This window comes from Bemisia tabaci, chromosome 1 (genome assembly GCF_918797505.1).
Source record: "Bemisia tabaci chromosome 1, PGI_BMITA_v3".
In the NCBI taxonomy this organism is placed as follows: Eukaryota; Metazoa; Arthropoda; class Insecta; order Hemiptera; family Aleyrodidae; genus Bemisia; species Bemisia tabaci.
In genome coordinates, this window is record NC_092793.1 from 76,371,676 (window position 1) to 76,391,520 (window position 19,845).

A 19,845-nucleotide genomic window follows, 5' to 3' on the forward strand; every position below is an offset into this window, starting at 1 on the left:
GAGCCACTGGGAAATCGGTGCCTCCGTTTTTAGTTTTTCCTAGACTTCCTTGAATCTGCCTAGGCGCTGCCCGTCTGAGAAACTTTCCTGCCTCCTAAATGTTCCAACTTTTAAACAACTGTACTTTAAGGGACTCTTAAAACTACTCCCAACGGAGAAACCCAACAACTTACAATGGACCACTAGACAAGGTACGAATTTAAGCAATCTGATACATGTTTCTTAACCAGAATTTCACGTAAAACACGATTCGCGCAACGAAAATCACTAAAACTAACTCCTAACGAAGATATTATCGTTTTTATTTCACATTGGTTACGAGGAATTTGAACTGCCCGCTCTCAAGAAACTCAAAGCTCTACGTGAGTCAAATCGCTCACTACAACGGTTTCAGAAAGCTTCTCAATCGAGCAATGTTCATTTTCCACCATGTGTTGTTCAATCTATAGGTAAGCAATTTGCTATAGCTGAGCCAAAGCGTCAAGATTGAGGTTGCCAGATTTTTATACAGCAAAGACTGTCATAATAACATTCAGCGCGCGATGTGAATCACGTAGAGAATTGAGTTTTCATGAGCGGGTGGTTTGGAATTCACGTATCAAGAATCGTTAAATATCTTTGGAAGGAGTTGAATTCGGTAATTTTCGTTGTGCGCGTCGTATTCTACGTGAAATTTTAGTTACGAAATCATGTATCAGAATGCTGAAATTCGTACCTTGTCTAGTGGTCCATTAGCAAGTGCAAGGGTCGGGGTCAGTGGATCAAGTGAAAGACGAGTAATTCAACCTACCATTCGACTAGCACTCATGTCTGAGAAAAATATTACCTACAACTTGCCTTTGGTGTTTGACCTACTGCCAGAAGCTTTCAGAAGTAGGTTGATCACAGAGGGTAAGTTGAATCCACCCAGTCCTCTCAGAGAGTGGCTCAGAAATGTTTCTTAAACGAAAAACAAGTTGCTTCCACCTTCCTGTGGGAGAAACTCGTGCTACACCATCCCTGTATTTTCTTTAAATTATATGTCCCGATTTTCTATGCCTTCATTCCTGAAATGGCATTAATTAGGGTCATTTTTACTTTTTTTCTTTTTTCTTTTTCTCTCTATATTGTCACTAAATTAAATTAATTAAATATAAGACTAAGTTAATTAGGAAGTGGTGCCTATCGTCTGATACGATCTTTCTTGTTATTGATAAAAAAAATGCCTACGTTTTACTACTTTTGCCGCACGAGGTTAGACCTCTTGGCAAGTTTGTTGAAATGGCTTCAATTTATTTACTGTCATATGTATTTTCTCTTATTATATTGTCACTAAATTAAATTAATGAAATATAAGACTAAGTTAATTAGGAAGTGGTGCCTACCGCCTGATACGATCTTTTTTGTTATTGATAAAAAAAATGTCTATGTTTTACTACTTTTGCCGCACGAGGTTAGACCTCTTGGCATGAAATGACTTAAATTTATTTACTGTCATATGTATTTTCTCTTATTCATACATGAATCTGAATCATGTTAGCGCTTTAGGTAATACGAGACCTGGTTTTGTCGCCCTTACAGCTCTACCACACCCTCGCGATGGCACAATGCATACTTTCTCTATGTACATAAAAAGAGGCTGAGTTAGCAGTATAATGATTCGAAATGAGAAATGCCTTTTATGAAGCCTACTCGGCAACAACGGTCGAAGCAATTGGCAACATTTTGCAGTGGCAGTGCAAAAGTCGGTCGGCTGAACGGTTTTTAATAACCAAATCTACGCGCTTACAAAGACGCGGCCAATACCAGAGAGCGGGGCGGAGGGTGAAATTCATAGCTATGGTTAAAGTAGTGTTGCCTACTCACGAGTAAAATCTCCGAAGTTTTGAAGTTTCTTCAACGAGAACACCTTCTTGTGTACCTATATTAATGGTGAATTGGAATACTTCAAACCTCTAGAATTCCAAAGTATATTATTCGGAGCGAACATTCAGTGATGCAGGACTGCGTCCATGGTATTGGACTTCATTCTCATCCTTGTAGTTCTCGGTTGCTCATTTTCCGTCCAAAATCTTGGAATCAATAACTACTTTAATGGAATGGTTCTTTTTTTTTTTTGAAAAATAGGAGTGACCGTAAGGTCCAAAATCGTGAGACGCAAAAAAATATATTTTTTTTTGCCATGCGCCCAAAAAAATCTCGGGTTGCAGGAGTCGTAGTTTTTTTTTCAGTGAACCGAACAAGATGGCGGAATCGGCCTTGATTCAGAGCTGCAATTGAACTCCATTTTCAAATAAAAACCACTATTCCTGGCTAACCATAGAACCAACAAATGCGTTTATTGTTTCCCTGAGCAGATAGGTGCTTTGGTGGATAGGGCGATGGCTCATTGCAAAACAGGGTGTCTACTAAAACAGGCTGACCAAAAATCGTTACCTTTACAGTACGTTTTCAGTACATTCCCAAGAAATTCAGTACCTCCTTAACATTACCCTGGTGAAAATTGGCGATATGAGCTGTGTTTCAAAATACCACAGGAATTCTTATAGCCGGCTAAAGAAGGCTACAGAAAATCATATAGCTGGCTGTAGAATGCGGAGAAAATCATACGGCCGACGGCCGGGCTATACGAAGCGATAAAAAATTATACAGCCGGACTATAGTTCCTATCGCCGGGCTTTAAATTCTATTGCCTGGCTGTTGCTTTTTCGCCATCGATTATAAAAGGCTATATGAAATTGTGTAGAAATTCGTGTGCTTTGGAAATCATTATAAGTTTGATACGGAACCACCTTAATATTTACAAAACACACATTATATTTTCCTTTAATACATATTTTTTTTCGTCAATTAAAACGAGAATAATCCATACAGGATGTGCAAACATTTCAAAATCATGAGTTGAATAACGCTGACTCCGCCAGATTAAATATTAGAGTCCTAACACAAAGCGGAGCGGCGACGCACTGGCGCCTACAAACCTAACAGGGATACTTCACGCATTGCGCAACGCGTGAAGTATCCCTGTTAGGTTTGTAGGCGCCAATGCGCGTTCCGCGCTGACTGCTCGCCTGCCGCGCCGCAGCATGCAACTATTTCACACCAGAGGTATTGCACAGTATCATACGAAACTGAAGGCGCTCTGATATATTAGGAATGGTAGGCATCCATCAAAAGTACGGAGCTTTCCTCGCAAAATAAATCAAGGTACTACGGCCCAAAAAGAGAGCAGTAGTCCAAAAACTCACCAAGTCCTAGCATCCGTAATTAGTGACGTTTAGCATACACTTTATCGCCTGGCTGTTGTTAAATCGCCATCGGCTGTAAAAGGCTATAAGAAATTGTGTAGCCGGATATAGAAGCTATTGGAAATCTTGCAGCCGGCTGTAGGTCTATGGTATTTTGGAACACAGATTCTATTGTCAATTTTTACCAGGGTAAATATTCAGTACTTTTTCAGTACCTCTGATTGTAGAACTCGAAAATTTTCAAAAATTTGAACTTTCCGCTCAAATTGCGACAAAAATGACAGAAAGATGCAAACATACCGGACCTTCTTGCGGGATTCCCGCACTTTTTCAGTACTTCCGGGCCGCCCCTAAAAAGTCAGTACTATTTCCGTGCATTCCGAAAATTCCGGACTTGTTGTAGACACCCTGCAAAATGTAGCCCAGAACAAGGATTCTCTTTGCTCGTGCGGCGTGTTGGCAACGCTGGGAGAAGCGATCGCGCGCCGGGCATCCGAGTCCCTCGGGATGATTCATCGCCCCCATAAAAACGGGATCCTCACCATCCCTCCCCCTCCCCCCTGTCCGGCGAATCCGGGAGATAAGGAACGCTCTGAAATCGCGGACCGCGCGACGAATAAAAATATGAAGCGAGCGGTCCCCGACTGACGCGGCTGGGACTCCATTAGCTTATAATTTGTTTCAAATCGCCCACCGACCTCGTTTCTTTGCCAGCTCTCTGCAAATTCAATCGCACTCAAAATCCAGCTCCTGTCTTATGACCAGGGAAATGGGAGGGAGAACAACACGGAGAAATGCACTTAAGCGCAACAATATCTGACACAAAACTGCAAAATACCAAACGGGTCAATAAAGCTCTTGTATGTGTCAGGAATGTGCGAGTGCGATATATGTACTTTTTTGTACGTAAAATTTAGCGAGAAACACGTTAGTGCCGCTGGTTTTCTTTGAGATCAACTCCGAAACTCAGAAAAAGCTCTCAAAGTTGACGCCGTAATGACGGAGATATCCCACACCACCCTGAGAATCCATCCTTGTGTATGTCGAGACAAACTCTCTATGCAAAAATAGGGAGACATAGGCGTAACTAGGGGGGTCCTGGGGGGGGGGCTGCCCCCCCCCGAAATCTCGTGGCCCCCCCAGAAAAACGGGATCCTCCATTCCTCACCCACCCACCCCCGCTCTCTTCACCACGAGAGGTGGTCCCATGCCCCCCCCCCCCCCCGGAAAAATTTCCTAGCTACGCCCCTGGAGAATAAACATTATAATGGTTGAAATTTGGTGTTGGGGCGAATCTATTATTTTTTGCCTGCAATCTAAAATAATCAAAACGCGATTTTGTTGTGTATCGTAGATTATTTTAAAATTTTAAATTTTAATTCTTGCTCCACGCAATTGCAGGAACAATTTCGTGCCAAAATTATATCGAAAATTGAAATATGAACAAGTGAAGCGTAATGATGGACAAGAGACTGGTCCATGAGTCTGCATATATTCGGATGAAGGCTGAAGGCGACTTTCCTTGGCAGGGCAGTATTGCCAATAAGTAAAAACGCCTCAAGAGTATTCAAATTTTGCGAAACTTCTTCTCAGAAAATATTCATTTTTGATGCAAGCTATGAATATTTTTCCTTGAAATTTTCAGACTTTTAACATCAAGTTACGAAGGAAATCCTCTGAAAAATCGGAGGAAAAATATTCACACATTTTTTCAAAATTCGTGATTTTTCGAAGGTTAGGCAACGCCTGATGGATCATGCGGCGCTTTTCTTTAGCACGGCAGTGTAGCGGTGACGCGCTTCGACGGGAAGGGATCGCAACCTCAGTCTCGCAAGATTTCCCCAAAATGGAAAATCTGTTTTTGACCTGAAATCCGATTAAACTGAGCCTGATCCCCCGTTCATCGGATTATTACGAGAGGCCGCCCGGCAGACCCCGCTGCCTTTGAGAAAATGACCCGAGACCCAGTGTAAAACATTCTGTGCCATGCTAGGGCAAAAGGCGTTGCCATCGATAAAATACGAATTTAGTAGGAGAAATGAAAAGATTTTTCTTCCTATTCATCGAACAATATTGTTTGCAATTTAATCCAAAATGTAAATCCAAAATGAAAGCCCTCTCCCTGGATAAATACTTAATTAGATGGTATTTGACAATGTTCATACGGCGTTTTGCCTTGGTTGGGGAGTATTGATCACCGACTCGTAAGCGCCAGCGCTGGCACAAGGAACAAAAGCAGATCACTTAGTCGCTCCTTTGACGTTTTCAAGATGACATGAGCCCTGTAGCCCATTACAACTGCAGGCTTCCCACGGCTCCCATAGAAATGTAGCTAAGTCCTTTCGTGAGAGGAGCGACCCGATGACTCTGGAGCGTAATCTCTGGTGCTCGTAAGAACAGACTGAACCGCGTATTTACACGCAGGATTTCCATTTTATTCACGAGGTTGTTGCTTAGCAGAGCGGAGAACATGCTGGACCCGACGGGGAAATGACCCTTGCCGGTGGTGCAATTAGAGACCGCTTAATTATCAAGCGAGATACGCTGCCGTGCTAAGGAAGAACGCCGTATGAACCTTCAGGCGTTGCCAAATTTGCTTATATTAAATAAGAATTTTTTTGGGAAGTTGCTACTATTTTCCTTCTAATTTTTCAGACAATTCTATCCGCAATTTATCGGAATCATCTGAAAATTTTGAGGGAAAAAATTCTAAACTTTCCTCCAAAATAGGTGTTTAATCTGGGGAAATTTTGCAACTCTCGAATGTTCATACGGCGTTCTTCCTTAGCATGGCAGTGCGAGCGTTTGGCGGGGGTTGAGGTGGACAGCTACTTGCATTCAATTAATGTCCGTATGGATCAACCCGATGTTGAATCACAATCGTCGTCAGAACGCCTATCTTCCGAATCCTTCCAACTTTCGATTAGTTACATGCTTAGGTCACAAAAGCGTTGGAGTCGCGTCCATGGTTGCGTCAAAGATACCATACGCTTAAAAATTATCATGTCTTTCGTTACTTCCGATTGATATGTGGCGGTTCAATCAACCATCAATATGGACCACTCACAATCGTCGTCAAAACGCCTATCTTCCGAATCCTTCCAACTTTCGATATGTTACATGCTTAGGTCACAAAAGCGTTAAAGTCGCGTCCATGGGTGTGTCAAAGATACCATACGCTTAAAAATTATCATGTCTTTCGTTACTTCCGATTGATATGTGTCGGTTGAATGAACCAACAATATGGACCACTGATGGACACGGTACGAATTTAAGCACTCAAAATTAAAATATATATTTCTCCATTAAAAAAGGTGTGTGAAATTTAAAGATTTAAGGTAAATTCCTTGTCTCCGACGAAAATAGCCTAGTTGCTGACCGTCGTAAAAAATTAACTAACTGACTCAGATCGATGATCCATGTAGAAACTATAAAATCTCAAAATGTAGGTACATTATATATACTGCTTTCAGCCTTCTTCTCCAGCCTTAATCATTCGCAACGTTGGAAAGCCAAAGGAATTACGGAATATATTAGGAAGGCAACAACGCGAAGTCATAGAGGGGCTCTGGGGAGCTTGGCACACAGGGCTCCTTGGTGGACACTCGCGTGTTAAGCATTGAAGACAGATCCTTTGAAACCCCAAAACCAAGGTAACCATTGAACACTATAGGTTCTAGCTGTTTTTTGTTCGTAAGGTAGACTCGTTGACCAAGACTGGGAATTGTATCCTGCTTAGCCTCGATCTTCGTTAGTGCTCCTCCTCCTTCAGTATCTAAATGTTATTGCTTAGTTCTCTTTTGGTTTAGGGTTTCTGTGTTTGCTTGTGCCCGGATACCTGGGTGAGTTCAAATAAGCGTCTAATATGGTGTCCCGAGCTGTTTTAATAGTCATAATCTGAGGAACATGGGCAAATCAAATTTTTTTCTCATTTTCCACACTATTGTTGACTATTACATGCTATTTCCCACTTTATTTCGACTGAAATAAAAATTTAGGAGAACTTTGAATGTGCAAATTGCCTGTATTTGTCCCAAATTTGCGTGTCCCCCGTGCCTGATTCTTGACTTTAAATCGATGTTGCAGCATAACCAGGGTGATTATTTAAGAAAACTTTATCGGAGATGATAGGTAATGCTTTTGAATTTGAGAAAAAAAATATGTCGATTTCTTTTTTGCTCCATCGATAACTTTTTCACGCCCTAGAATCATTGTCCCGAGCAACAGTCAGCAACAGTCAGGAGAGACATGGCAACAATGTAATAAGCTCTAAATGATTGCCGTAACGTTGAGGTTTTTCCAAAAACGACTTTTTTTGTTTTGATTGAATAGTTCACACGTCGTAGATGGCAAAAATTCTGAAATTCGCAAATTTTTGTGCAAGATTAACGCCATTAACGATGCCAAACAGAATTCTATACACGATAACTAACAGGGCGTCAAGCATACACACACACACTAATATCAGCTCGTAAAATACTTTCAAAGTGTGCGTTAGGGAAAATTTTCTCTTATTCCGATCCTCTAGGATGTGCTACTAAATATTCCGTGAAAAAAAACACCAAAATTGTCTTTACTGTTAGAGATAAGCTTAAAAAACAGCTTATTCCATCCTGTCCCGTTCCATCTTGTCCCGTTCCATCCTGTCCCATATGTTTCCATCCTGTCCCATGTCCCAGTTTAGTGGGACAGAGTGGAAAACTGTTACAACTGAGACTTGCTTGTTTAAGCCCTGTAGGCGCTTTTTTCTACCGATTTAAGTGAAACTTGGTACCCAGGGGTATTTTTCAACGGGAAACTCGAATTTTTAGTCGAATTTTGAAAATTCTAAAATCCAAGATGGCGGACATGACCTAAAATGCTATCGCAGCGCCTAATCAACTGAGACTTGTTTGTTTAAGCCCTGTAGGCGCTCTTTTCGACCGATTTAAGTGAAACTTGGTACACGGGGGTATTTTTCAATGGAAAACTTGAATTTTTAGTCGAATTTTCAAAATTCGAAAATCCAAGATGGCGGACATAACCTAAAATGCTATCTCAGCGCCTAATCAATCGATTTACGCGAAACTTGGTACCCGGGGGTATTTTGAAATGGGAAACTCGAATTTTTAGTCGAATTTTCAAATTTCGAAAATCCAAGATGGCGGACGTGGCCTAAAATGCTATCTTAGCACCTAATCAGTCGATTAAAGTGAAACTTGGTACCCGGGGGTATTTTTCAATGGGGAACTTGAATTTTTAGTCGAATTTTCAAAATTCGAAAATCCAAGATGGCAGACGTGGCCTAAAATGCTATCTTAGCACCTAATCAGTCGATTAAAGTGAAACTTGGTATCTGAGAGTATTTTTCAATGGGGAACTTGAATTTTTAGTCGAATCTTCAAAATTCAAAAATCCAAGATGGCGGACATGGCCTAAAATGCTACCTCAGCGCCTAATCAAGCGATTTACGCGAAACTTGGTACCCGCGGGTATTTTTGAATAGGGAACTCGAATTTTAGTCAAATTTCCAAGATTCGAAAATCTAAGATGGTGGCCGTGGCTTAAAACACTATCTCGGTGACTAACTAATTGATTTTAATGAAACTGGACCGGAGAACCTTGGTATTAGGAAAAGAAAGGAAATTTTAATAGGGGTGCAGTAGGGTTTCTCATGTATCTTAGGCTACGAAATCGAAAAATTCCTGGGTTTTTTTCCATCGTGCATAGATTCTTCCGGAAAATTGACTCTACTGGAAAAGCTAGATTTTTAAGGAAAATTCCGATTTCTTCGGAAAAATTCCGAACTTTCCCAGGATAAATCGCACTGATACAGTTAAATGGAGGTGTTCTTCAGAATCAGCGCCAAAAGTCTACTCCAAAACCATTGGCAAATCTTCGGAAAATCAAAAAAAAAAAAAAAAAAAAAAAATCGACCGGTGTTAGTCCTCAAACTTTTCCTGGCTTTATCTCCACTTCAGTGGGTACACGCCCACTCGAAGTTTTAAAATTCGGTGTTTTTGATCCATTTTGTATTGGAATATTCCAAGAAATAAAAGCTTCTTCTCGTGTTAAAGGAAAACAGTGCGCATTTTGATAAACAGACGGAACTGTCTAAAAGAAGCAGAATACGCTCCAGATATCTTTCATGACGGATGATTTTTCCTTAATTTTTTTGGTTCTGCAAGATATGAAAGGGATACATGTTTTCAATTATGCTTTAATTTAGTGCTCGACGATGCTTTTATGACAATTGTGTTAAATTTTCAATTAAAAGTATCATATGTCACCTCTGGGACGAAAATTTGGGAAATCAGGCAAAATTAGAGCACATTTTGGGAAGTGATACACTTGACGGTGGAAATTCGGGTTTAAGCCCAACTATTAAGCTCGACGAGCTATATTTCCTAAGTCTACACCTAATGATAGACAAAATAAAGTTTGGTTTGCCCAAAAATTCACAAAAAAATTTTGGGAGGTAATAAAACCTGGAATTTGACCCTTATTTGAATTCACCCACCTATAAAGGTAAACATCCCTTAAATTCTCTTTTTGAGTTAGCTGGCAGATCGTTTGAAAGTTAGGTTCCATATTGGAGGTTTCCGAAGCCCCAATTTAAGATGATTGATAAACTTGCCCCCGATAAATCAATCTCTAAAGGCGGGACTAGCCGTAGGGATGAACGCAAGCTTGCCCGATAACATGAAGCTCCCCGCGTCCGACCAGGCGGTGCCATGCAAAGCTGTCAGTATTATGTACCAGATTTTCATTGTTGTTTCGGTTTTTATTTGAACAATAAATTATTGATTTTCTTTTAGTGATGTTTCAATCATTCAATTTAATTTCTGGCATTTCAGGGGTACATGGTTGCTCACTTCAGCTATTGATTTGCCGTTTGATCATTATTCGGTTTTCAATGAGAATGGTTTCTTTGTTAGTTTTACTTCTTCTTTATTTTATATTTACTGCCGATAAGTTTATGCAGATGAAAAGTAAAAGGCTATTATTATGTGTTGCTGCTATTACATTTTTATACCGTTATAGTTCTTGGTAATAAAAAAAGACCCAAATTGAAAATCGACTGTCAAAACTATGCTTCAAAAGTACAAAAACCTGGGTTGTAATATGAACTATAAAATCCACTTTTTAATGTCGCATGTAGACTACTTTCCGGAAAATTCGGCAGCTAAGAGTGAAGAAATGGGTCAAAGGTCTCACCGAGATATCAAAGAAATAGAAAAAAGATATCAGAGAAGATGGGATGTCTCTATGATGGCTGATTACTGCTAGATACTGCATCGTGATGAACCAAAGAAGGAACATGGACGGAGGAGGGAGTTTCAAAGCAAACATGATTATTCCAAGAAAACGCCAACGCAAGGAATACAATTTTCTGAAAGTTAATTTCATTTATTTCATTGGGAAGGATAGGAGGAGCTTAGATATTAAATAAGCATATTACAGTTGGTCAGAAGAAAATTATCGTAATCGCTTGATCATAAATTCGATGACAGTTCGCGGACGCCGCGTGGAGCTCTCATGACATCTTGGCGCCGCCCCCCTCTTCGAAATATTTTAGAAACTTGTGTTTACTTTTTCTGGTGATTAGTGAGTACTGGCGAAAGTAACTTATAAAGGTAATACACTTTTTTCGATACGTATTCTCAAAAATTTTGACCGGAAAATGATTTTTGGGGGATAAAAATTACCTGTAAATGCAAAAAATTTGACGAAATTCGGACAATTATCACTCATTGAGGCTCCTTTTTGACGTGCAATGGTTGTCATACTTAGCAAAGATACTACTGACCAAAATCAATGGTCAAATTCATTGGCGGATCCAGAAACTTGGCAACACCGGATTTCGTCCATTTAAAACTAAGAAAATATATCGATTCTTGGAGGATCCGAGTGCTCCGACAAGAATCGATCAATTAGCATAGATTTAAATGGAGAAAATCCGGTGTTGCCGAATTGCTGATTCCGCCTCTGGTCACATTGAAAAAAAAGTTTCAATTTTTCGGAAATGTTTTCCCCGAAACACCACATTTTGAATTTGCGGAAAATCCTGACGCGATGGAATTTATTGAATATTTCCCCCAAATTCACCCCCTAAAAAATGCAGAGGAATCAATCGAGACATGCCATGCAACTCGACATGACCAAAAAATTGGAGGGCTATGTAATCGGCGCGCTGCTGCCCTAAACTCGCGTATATTTTTTTAGGATACAACGTATGTGTTAGGCTCCCGACTGGATTCGGCAAAACAGCAATTTTTGTTGTCCCATTTATGATCCGACAATCGATCGTTGTAATTGTTATTCCGTTAATTGCTTTATTAGTGGATACTTTCAATAAATTATCGGAAAAAGTTAGGGTAATTAACCTAAGAGAAACTGTTCTATCGGAATTAGTTATCGCAAATTTACATGAAGAGTTGCGTACGGGTAGTTCATTATTTTTTTTGGTCACACCGGAAAAGTTGCATTTCCTTTATTCCTTTGAAGTGTTTATCCATAATTGCAACAGGGACGTGTGCTTCGTTTTCGAAGAAGCCCATTGCACGCCCACGTGGGGCTTAGAATTTCGGGGAAAATTGCTCGAGGCGCCGCGATTTATTCTCGATCACCCGCAGAGACAGACTATTGTTGTCTCTGCGACGTTATCGGATGTAGACCTCACCTTTATTGAAGGAATCCTGTCAATTGACATAGAGCGTATGATAAGTTTTCTAGCACCGCGGCCAAACATTAAAATTGAAGTCCATCTAATTAATGATGTGACTGCCGCTCCATCCCTCCGCCAATTACTTAAGGATGAACATTTAATTGTTGCAATGCTAAATCATTTTTTTCAAAATGATAACCACGTTATCGTATTTCTTGAGAATCGAAAAGGAATAGAATTATTATCGAATTATGCAAATCGAGGCGGAATAAGAAGTACTTTTATCCATAGTAGAACGAATGACGCTGATAAAGAAGAGAGACTCACCATGTGGCGCAATAGTGAGGTGGCTGTTTTATTCGGTACTTCAGCCTTAAGCTTGGGTATCGATAACATTTCTTGTAGAAGTGTATTGCATATTGATACACCTCCCTCCGTATATTGCTTCCTCCAAGAAAGCGGACGGTGTGGCAGGTTAGGCCAAATAGCCAAATGCGTCATACTACTAGATAAATATTTCTCCTATAATAGAATGTGCAGCAAGATTGATTTTAAAGAGAAGGACTTTCATTATTCGGCATCAGATGTTGTTCGCGGTAACAACCTGCTTTTGGGATACTTCGCAGTTACCCAAAAACAATTCTGCATTCAAAAAATAATGCTCATGTTTGTCGGAGGTTCATCCCAAATACCCGATTGTGGTACCTGCTCCGCATGTGAAACGCCGCAGCGATACCCATTAATCGATGTCGTGGAACCCTTAAAAAATGTTTTACCAGTCATAAGATTTTTACCGGATCCCTCGAAAGGCTGTTTATTATGCTTGGCTAAATTTTTGTCGGGGCACGAATGCTCGTTGGTGAAGAAAAATAAATTATCCTCATATGCCGAGTTTGGGTCTGCAGGCTATTACTCGATCCAGACTCTCCTCTGGAATTTGGGGCTTCTGGTTGCGTCACAAATATTAGTACCATGCCTTACATACGACAAGGACACTAACACAGCAACAGACCTCTCGTGGGCAATTTCAGAATAGGTAAGATGATGGATTCGTTTGACGTTGCCGCTAAACATATTTTAGAAAGTTCAAAATTTGTGGGAAAATGTATACGCAGGGGATAGCAGAGAAGCGAGGCATCATGTATATTAATATGTAAATAGATATCTCACAGAACTTCGTATATTAAAGGGGGAGCAAATGATACAACGAATTTTGCCGGCATGATTTATCTTAAGGTACCAAGAAAATTAATCCAATAGAAAGCCTAAAACTGCATAGAGATTTTGCAATTTTGCAAAAACTTCTTCGTATAATACAAAAATTATCTAAGATTTGTCTCTTTCTTGTTTCAGATACACACATCACGTCAGCCAAGCAGCTGGACTATAGCACATCCTTCAACATGATGATTCCTTTCTAACGGCATTCCAGTACGATGAATCGAGGAAGGTACTATGGTATAGTTTCAGGAACTATAAAGATTGTTATGCTTTCCTTAAAGATAGAACACGTAATTTCGCAGATAATTTTCAGGGCCTGTACGAAGTTATACCAGCTACAAGAAATGTTAAAATTTACGCGGATATTGAATGGCCGATTCAAAACGAATCTGAAATAGAGGTTTTTACTGAATGTAGAGATAGATTTGAATTCTTTATTAAATATGTTATATACCCTGATGCCGAATTTTTTTGGTCAACGGCAAGCAATGTTGAAAAAGCATCGTACCATTGTGTTGTTGGCGGAAAATGTTATAGCCAAAAAAAGAAAATTAGGCTCATCATAGAACGATTTCAAAAATGGTTGCCTGAGGAGAGTCTAAAAAAGCTGACTGTAAATGGAAAGTTTATCTTTGACTACAAGGTTTATTGTGATGGCAACCAGCAATTCAGACTATTATATGGCACGAAAAAGGAGAAGGATGCGACAGGAGCCTTTATTCAAAGGCCCTTCCTACCACTCAGGCCCGTTAGTCAAAACACATTCGGCAACTGGCTCGTACAGGTCATTCCATCAGAACAAGAATTATACTCCACCCTTGAAACAACACCATCAAAACATATAACTCCCCGCAAAAGGTCCGTTTACCGCCAACATGATAAGAATAATTTGCCAATAGATGTAATTCCTGCAGAAATGTTGGAAGTTTTAGAAAGAATTACGGGTAGAGACAATCTGACCAAATGTTCTACCAAGGGGTTGCATATAAGAGTGTTTACAACATTTAAGTTCTGTGTTATAAAGAAAGGTTATCACGGATCCAATAATGTATTCTTTGATATTGACGCCACTGAGAAAATTATAAATCAAGGGTGCCATAACTGCAATTGTTCTTCAACATATTACAACCCACATTACCAGCGCCCAAACCTAATGGAGGGACATCCCTTATTACTCGCTGAAGAGAGTTATGAGGAATTCTTAAACGACTTTTAGCACTATACTAATGAAATATTATTATTAAGACGCATCATTCTGCATTCTGTATCAATATTTAAAGAAGGGAATGGTAATATAGTATGGTTAAATTTATTTAAGATAGTTTATAAGAAATGAGCTAAGAATTAATCAATTGAAGGAATTATTTCCCAATTCATAGAGGAATATAATTTTCATATGTTTTCAGTTAATTACAATAACATTTTTATGCTGTGTGAAGGATAACAGTTTTTCGATTAGTATACTCATATGATTCGCTCTCTGTTAACACAAGTATTTTAATACTTATTTCTTTTTGGTTTAAAACTATAAGAAACTCCTTTTTAAATAAGGTTGTAACATACACTTTCGTTAGACATTTTTACTTGACCCTAGAAGTAGGAATACGTAAAAAATTAGGTGAGCATTACTGTAACGTGAATTGCCGAATCCTGCTGTATAATCTTGAATGTTGTCTTTGACTTGTTCATTCAAACACCCTTTCTACCCTTTGGGACTATGAATCAACCCTTTTGGGGATTGTGTTTACACAGGGCTAAAATATAAAAGGCTCAAAAAATTTAATTATTATCACATAGAAATGAATTTTATGAACCAACACTAATCTTTTGATATGGCCACAGATGAAAATAGTAAATGGTAGAATTGTAGGATTCAATTTATTGTAAAATAAATCAGAAGACACAAGATATGAAATTATTACTCGCGTAAATGTGACGAAATTCACATCAAAGTTTGCAGTTTTTGTCAAAAATTCTATATCCGACCTCTTCGATATACTCGATCCATTGTGCGGCACCCTTGCCTTCATGCAGAGACTCAAGGGTAAAACCTAAAACTTTTGGAAAGCGGCTGAAAGTGAAGGAAACCGGAAACAAGCCTAGCGATACGGTCCGATCTGGCTGTGATAAACTTATATTTATGAGACTTGTGAAATAACCGCGAGTATTGGAAACGACTTTTTATCGTCTCAAGTGACTAGACACTCTGCCGTGCTAAGGAAGAACGCCGTATGAACATTGGAGAGTTGCCAAATTTCGTTGGATAAAATGTTTGATTTTGAGGAAAATTATGAAGATTTTTCCTTGAAATTTCCAGACACTTAAGATCAAATTATAAACAAAATTATCTGAGCAATTGACGGGAAAATATTCAAAAATTTCCTGAAAATAAGTGATTTGCCAGAGGAGATTTGGCAACGCCTGGAGGCTCATACGGCGTTTTTCCTTGGCACGGCAGCGCTCGAATATGGCGCGTAACGAGCTGGTGCATCGGATCGTTAAAACCGAGAAGTGCTCCGTTGAGATCCGCGCTCATTACGGTTGGGCCCACGGCCATCGATGACGTCACCAAATGAACCCATCCTCAAAGAGAACTTGCGCCCCTTGAACACAGGTTGAGTCCAACGGGAGAGGAGGGGAGAGATGGCGCGAAGTTACAAAGAACGTTAAGATACACGCGCGGGTATCACTTTCATTAGAAAGAGTAGTTGCGCGCGGTGTCCCATTGCCCCAGGTAATGATTGTAAAACGTAGCGCGCTAGAGAGACATAGGAATACTTTATTAAGAATCGGAGGCAATTTTCATGAATTGGGAGCGCTGTTTCACCCCGTTTACGTATTTTAACCAATCGATTCTACGTGAGGTTCCCTGTTTCTCATCTTCATATTGGAGATGTTGCATGTGTGAGGAATTTGCGATTTGACTATTGATTCTTGTGTAAAAGTTTGCGAGAAACACGATGGTCCCACTGATTTTCTCTGAAATCAACTCCCAAGCTCAAAATAATCTCTCAGGTTGAGGCCAAAATGGAGGGGATATCCCACGCTATCCTGAGAGTCCACCTCTACATCAAGACAAACTCTCCATGCGAAGATGGGGAGCAAATACATTGACTGGGTTGCCGTGATTTCAGTTTTGGAGTCCCCAAATAATGTGGCAACCCTGTCAATGTATTTGCTCCCTATTTTTGCATCGGAAGTTGGTCTTGATCTAGACTTGGACTCTCAGGGTAGGATGGGATATTCCCTCCATTTTGGCCTCAACTTGAGTGCTTTTTTTTGAGCTTGGGAGATGATTTCAGAGAAAACCAGTGGCACCATCGTGTTTCTCGTGACCTTTTACACAAGAATCAACAGTCAAATCGCAAATTCCTCACACATGCAACGTCTCCTTTGCCAAAAGAGGGGGTTTCACCGACTGGCAGAACGGAGGAATAATTTATTCATTTAATCAGGGATGGCTGAAAATTATTCTCTGAAATGTTCTTTTGAATCCTTGTTGAACCATCTAGCTGTAGTCTATTTTTTCTTCTCCTTCAGTTGCCATTTCTGAATTATTCAAAGTAACTGAGGTTTCTTTTTTTTTTGTTGTTGTTGTTTTTTTTTTTTTTTTTTTTTTTTTTTTTTTTTTTTTTTTTAAATTAAGACAGTTTTTTGCTGAATACACAAATAGGTGAATAAAAAGGAGCGATTATCTATTGGCTCTCAGGCTTCAGATACACCACCAGAGTCCTACGTACCAAATATGACTCATTTTGGTGAATTACTATTTCTTGTGGAGCAAGTTGGTGGACGGAAGTCCACCTGCGGCAAATGAAGATTGATGAAGCAATTTTGCAAGATGAGGTTAGTATAACTTATTCTATTCATTAATTTTACGAACTTTTGAGTGCAAGAACAACCTGTCTCGGGACCAAATTCGAGGAAACTGAAGAAACCGACACAATACGAGGATTTTAGATGAGCAGAAAACACTTTTGATGTATGACATCAACTCACGCCGGTATCAAATAAGCAAAGTAGAGCTATGTCAAAGATCGTCGATCGGACGATCTCTCAGGGTCATGTGACGTCCTTTTGAGAGCCCATACTATGATTGCGTGATACTGTCTTTACAAAAGAGACCTACCGCCAAAAGTATTCATGGCTTTGCCTTTTTACCAGAAAAATTGTAGCAATTCAAAACATCTAATTCGCAGAACAAATATATGTTCGCATGTTACGTTGGCTCTGGATTTTCAAAAACAGACCCAACGGTTTTGAAGTGAACTTACTGCTTAAGAAAATGAAAGAGAAAAATATGGTCATAGAGTTTTCCGCACACGTCGACTTTTCAATTGAAAGTAGATTTTGAAAATTTTAAAGGTGAATGATAAATCATTTGCAATAGTACAAGTCAGGTGTGGGAAGGAATGAGGCAGAAGAGAATCAAATAGAGTGGTCCTCAAATGTAGAAGAAATTTTGATTAATAAATATAATGAACTTTTCCACTTAACAAACTTGTCTGTGTTTTTAGAAACTCTTGTGTGCAAAACGCACCGTATCGCCGTCGAACCATTTATGTTTCTGCTAAGCACAAAATGCATCTCAGAGTGTATTTATTATATGAGAGGACTTTTTCCACCGAAAATGAGGGCTCACCTATTGCATATCAATTTTACTCACTTCAACCTTCACCTCATGAAGTGAGTCAAGTTTCCTTCGTTGATTTTTATTGACCTCGAGTTTTGATGACCTCAGGAAGGTAGCCAGCGACCATGTCATTCTTACTTGAACCGTTCAGAACCATAAACTCAAGCGCAGACAATGTTGTCTCAGCCTTTGCCAAAGGCCGCGGCCGAGAAAGTTTCCCCCTATGAATTATGGGCGGCTCCCCCCTTAGAAAATCACATCCGCACTACTGATGCCGCTGAGTCGTTCCACTCTCATTTTCACCAGAGCTTCTACCAATCTCACCCAAACATCTACGCTTTTATCGTTGATTTAAAATTACTACAAGCGGAAACTGAGGCCTTGTCCACACGAGCGCAGTTCGCGGAACTTATTCCTCGAACTTGCTCAGTTCCCGGAACTTATTCCTTGAAACGAGGCATGCTGTCCACACGGGTTCGTCCGAACTGGAACCGGAACTTCAATAAAACTATACAATTATTGCAAAATAATAGATTATTATGACCGCCAAAGTAACAAAAATAAATGTCAAGATCATATGTAAAGGACGTGAAAAACAAAAACAAGCAAATTCACATCAAAAGAAACATATTTAGAAGCTCGGAGCACGGGGGAAATTCCAGGTTTTGGAGGAATAAGTTTCAGCTCAGCAAAAAACTTGTTCCGGGAACAAGTTCCTCGAACTGAGTTCCGCGAACCGCGTTCGTGTGGACAAGGCCTTATATCAAATTAAGAGGCCCGCACGTTTGAAAATTTGACAAGAATGAGACTGACGAATAGCTTATTTGTTGGACGTGTTTTGCTTGTACCGCCTAAACTCTATTGACTTGGAAAAATATTTGAAACGAGTTGGCTTTAAGTTCGCCGCCACGAAGCTTCATTGGACTTTTCCAGAAGTTACCGCTGCAACGCCGTTGACTACCATGAATATTGAAATGAGGCACCATGAATATCGAAATGATTTTTACTTTTTTGACGCAGCCGACTGGCACAAAAAACGGGCAAGGGGGGAGAAGGCTCCTAGATTTTACTTTTTTTATGGAGAAGTAAAATTTGGGAACTTTCTATCAACCGATACCTACTATCTTCAATTTCTTCAACTACGCTCTCGTTGCTTGTATTAACTTAGAGGTAAGCAACGTTGCCATTATTTTTAACAATTATTCGCCAACATTTGTCACCGTGCGCTTTTAGGTTGTGCTCTAATTACCCCTCTTCGGCGCGCAGCTGCGCTTTTGGGTTCTCTTTTTTGCGCAACTGAATCTCGTAAAAGATTATCTAGGTAGACAAGTGTCAGCCAGTAGTCAACAAAAGTTACAAATAAAAGAGGATCTGAACCAGATCTTTTGAAGATGATTGGCGTACTATTTTTTTTTTTTTTTTTTTTTTTTTTTTTTTTTTTTTTTGACTTGGTTACTTAGAATTGATGAAAATCAAGCTCTTACTCAAAAACAGTTACTCAAAACAGTTTATTTTCTTTCTTTCTTTACATTCATCGTTTTTGAATTCGGAAGAGAAAAGCACACGATTCTTGATTTGCCGTCTGAATGGGTTTGTGAAAACTAGGAGGAGTTTTTAGGTAGGGTTTCTCAAAGAGTAATATACTCAACACCTAAACCAGGATGACCGAGCAAAGCTTCATCTTCTGTCGCAATGGTAAGGCGCAATGATACAACTATTCAAACTCTCCGGAATGCGTGAGGTATCACGCAGCATTTGAAGGCGTTTTCAGAACAGGCAAGTCTCGACATCGGGATTGTCGTTTCGCGTTGGCGCTCTTTCTTGGCTCCAAAAAAGCTAATACAAGTCTTCGGGATGCGGGCCCTCCAACTTGTATCTCTCGGGCTCCTTGGAGAATCGAGCCTTCCAATAGTGTACTGCAATGGATTCGAGCGGTAGAATCCACTAAAAAGTTGGGGAAGGGTCGCTGAGTAGACTCAATCACCTATATAACCATATTGCTAAGACGCAGAGTCTGGGTTTCTGCCTGCATGGGAAAAACAAGCATCCCGGTTAGAAACGGTGATGTGTGTTTCCTGTCCAGACAACAGCTCAGCTGAAAATTGCAAGGATGAGAC

The 19,845-nt window shown here is 39.8% G+C and overlaps 1 protein-coding gene across 1 annotated transcript in view; it reads right to left on the bottom strand.

The window, feature by feature from the left end:
• The window catches only part of LOC109036377 (synaptogenesis protein syg-2), a 114,002-nt gene that overhangs the window by 50,698 nt on the left and 43,459 nt on the right, over positions 1–19,845 (bottom strand). The window lies entirely within an intron of this gene.